Source organism: Etheostoma spectabile, chromosome 20 (genome assembly GCF_008692095.1).
Source record: "Etheostoma spectabile isolate EspeVRDwgs_2016 chromosome 20, UIUC_Espe_1.0, whole genome shotgun sequence".
Taxonomy (NCBI): domain Eukaryota; kingdom Metazoa; phylum Chordata; class Actinopteri; order Perciformes; family Percidae; genus Etheostoma; species Etheostoma spectabile.
In genome coordinates, this window is record NC_045752.1 from 21,333,211 (window position 1) to 21,336,809 (window position 3,599).

The following is a 3,599-nucleotide window of genomic DNA, read 5'->3' on the forward strand; positions in this document are numbered from 1 at the left end:
CGGCCCTTTGCTGCATGTCATTCCCCTCTCTCTCCCCTTCATATCTAAGGTGTCCTACCAAATAAAGGCCTAAAATGAAAAAAATAAATACATTTTTCTAAATGAATGGACAACTAAAATATGTGTTGTTACAGTGTCCTGAATGGTAGCTACAGCCCTAAATACAAAGCTTTATATTTTATATTTATAAGTTGCAAATGCACAATGATGGAGTCAGGGTTCATCTGCAGGGAACAGGGCGTCTTCAAACACCACCTTCTTCCTTACATATTTGTCTCGCAATTCCAAAAAGGTCTTGAGAGGCGTGGCGTCTCATTTCTGCTTAGAAACGCAGAGTAGATGGAGTTAGTCCCATTGAATCGTGTGAAATAATGCATACTAGTGGTGGTTATATTAGATCAAAAGCTTAATAAATCATTTCCCAGTGGTGCAGAGAAGTAAGTGAGGTGTACAGTAAAATGTCCATGGCCTCAGGTCTTGAATTAAGGATTTAATGACACCCGTAGCTAACCGGCAAAAGACAATCAAAACAAGTGGATCTCAAAATCTTTTCCTGGCAGTTATTAAATTATCCAATTAAAATGAAAGATTATCCTCAGAGATAATCTGAGTCTACGCTCTGCGTAGCTCTCATCATATTTGTTCAACAGGGAGAATGGAAAGTGACGGTTTGCTCAGATTCTGTATGGTCATCCTGCTGTAAGCCTCCTGTCCTGAAATCAAAGAGGGTCTAAAATGCTTCTGTGAAATGAAGATTTTTAACTGCAGGTGATCACACCTGATTGCATTGTGTTCCCTGATGTACAGGTGATGATTTTTTATTTTTTTATTTAAGCTTTATTACCACTCGGATTTCATTTGGTCAGCTCTGGCCATCAGTTCAATCATTTCTTTTAACAATGTATTGCTACTAATGACGACCTTACACTAAATTTCACATTTTCAAGTGATTCCACTGTCGCAGACAAACGTCCAATTAGGAATGAAATCCTGAGAGTCTTTCTAGAGTCTGGGCGTTCCCGTCGTCTCAATGGTTTGGTGTAAGGTGGTCATAGACTAAATCCTAGTTTTTTTCCCGTCTGGACGTTCAGACAAAGTCAAACATGTTTGTTGTTATGAAAGTTTTAAGTCCTGATAGTGAAGTTGAATCATGTGAACAACCAATGGGTGTGCTCCCTCCAGCACCAAACAGGAAGCATCCACCAGCTATAGACAGTGTTGTTTCTGATTGCTATGGTGGCGTGCTAAGGTAAACGTGAAAGAGGGAAAGTTGACAATTTCAACTCCTCTGAAGCGCTTAATCCAACGAAAGGTTTATTGGCGGATAAACACAGACCTCCGGGTACTGGAGACATTCATCTGTATGTACGGCAGAACAGAAAATTGTCAGTTTCCTTTAGGTTGTTAGCAGGGCTGCCAACTCTCACGCATTGGCCGTGAGACACACGCATTTGACTGGTTTTACCGCCACACGCCACACCCCGATTCTCACGCTGATGGTCAACGGTCGGTCAAATTTCTAAAAGATGAGTTATCTTAGATCTACCTGTTGAGCCACTCGTGATCGACTAGTTGTGCTTTCAGAGACTGTGTGTGTGTGTGTGTGGTGTGTGTGTGTGGGGGGGGGGGTTCAAGAGCCTCCCTGTCTGTGGAAGTTTCGAATTGTCGCAAACTGAAAACATTTTTTCACGAGCCATCCAGGTGCGTTTCCCCGGCTTCAGGTATGAGCTCTGAGTATTACAGACCGTCCGTCGCTTCGTGTCCATCTCTTTAACAATAGAGGTGAGCAGCGCGGTGGTGGACCGCTCGCTGTGGGGGAGCAGTGACGCGTTGCATCGTGGAGCCTCCGATAAGCGCAACGTACAGCCTCCTCTAAACTCTGTCATAGACCAGAGACCCAGATGGCCTCTGTGTCTGTCAGACGGTCTGAATGAGATCCACCATTCAGCGGGCAAAAACATGACAGCAGACTATATTAAAATCTCAAATCTCGGACACAGAGATGGGAGGAGTTATTTTTTGAATGTGCTAAAGTTGTAAACATGAGCAGAAATCTGATGAAAACATCTGAGCTATAGCCTACTAATATACTATACTATACGATACTGCAACGTTGGGCCACTATTGTGCACTCTAACCTCTGCATCTCTAAATGTACTGTAAATAATTCATTTAATGTTTTATAAATGAACAAATAGCCTAGTCTTATTTTCCCAAAAAAGTAAATCCGCAAGGGGGGCACAGAGGATGAGGGCCAAACATATGAGCCTTGACACAAAGGTTAAAGGATTAGATTTGTGCAAAACAGTGGTTCTCATTCTTTAGAATTTCAGTGGTCTTAGTTGATCCCTCAAATTAATTTAACTTTGGGTCCCTGGTCCCTACACCAGGGACCCCTGGACCTGTTCCCCACAGACCCAAATTTCTCAGCTGTTGCTGACATATGCTACTGTCTCTTCATGTGGTTCTTATGTGTGGCACATTGTCTGGGTCAGTCTTATATCATGAGAAGTTGTAAATGCTAAAAGCCCTAATACCGTTGATACACAAAAAACAAAGGCTCTTGACCCTACAGTTTGCACATATATGCAAGACTGCTCCCATTTTTTTGCACAAACTCTCCAGAAAGTGCCATTTAATGGTTTTTTTTCAAAATTTTTCCTGGGGGGCATACCCCCAGACCCCCTAGGGAGAGCCCCATCCCCACATATAACAAATCCACTTAAACCCTGAAGTATAATGATGCTGAAAGAGCCAAAGAAATTGCTTGTACGTGGCAAAATATGGGTTGGCCCCCCAAATCTCACTCCAAGGTTTTGGGAAAAGTTGCCAGCCCTGTGTTAGCTCCCGCTAGCACTATCTAGCTAGCTTGGTTAATTATTTCAAAATGTTACCTTGCTTTATGCCCCTGGCCTGTAGTGTGATGTCATCGCTTGATGGTCTCTAGTTTTAAAATAGTTATTGATTGTTAACATGTTTACATGTTAACTGTTATTTAGCTCATCTAGCAGGTACAGAGCAACATTAGCATTCATCTGGAGTCGTTTTTGTGTCTATCTGATGACTGCAATAAATATTTATGCCTCCTTTTAGCTCTGGTTTGGTCTCCACCAACACATCTCTTTAGCTGCAAAATGCTTCGCTGTGTTCACCAGCTCCCCTCCAACTGTGTCTGTCTGGTGTTCAGTGTACAGGGGGTTCATTTTAAATTTGTTTCACTACGTGGGACCCCTTTATTACATTTAATCCTTTGACCCATTGTTCACATACAAATGTTGATTAATGCCGCTTTGAGAGGACTGCTTGGGATATTCTATCAGAATTATTTATGGAAATGAGTGCATAACATTGTAAAATATCATCATATTTTTGGACAGCAATGAGACAACTTCATAAAACAGAAGAAAGACGTGTTCACTACATCCCTCATGGTTGGATCTGTTCCTGGTAGTGCTCTCAGTTAAACACGTTAACGCAAACCTATATCAACAACGTCAATTTTTTTATTGCGAGATTAACATTCTTTTTGGCCAAGCAACACTGGATCTAGCTAGACTGGAAACAAAACAACAGGCACGCCGCACACACTTGTTTGGGCT

General features: G+C 42.0%; 2 long non-coding RNA genes across 2 annotated transcripts in view; one reads left to right on the forward strand and one right to left on the reverse strand.

Moving 5' to 3' along the window:
• LOC116669868 (uncharacterized) overlaps nt 1-3,599 on the reverse strand; it is an 827,043-nt gene that overhangs the window by 729,528 nt on the left and 93,916 nt on the right. The window lies entirely within an intron of this gene.
• Nucleotides 1-3,599, forward strand: part of LOC116669859 (uncharacterized) — an 18,993-nt gene that overhangs the window by 219 nt on the left and 15,175 nt on the right. The window lies entirely within an intron of this gene.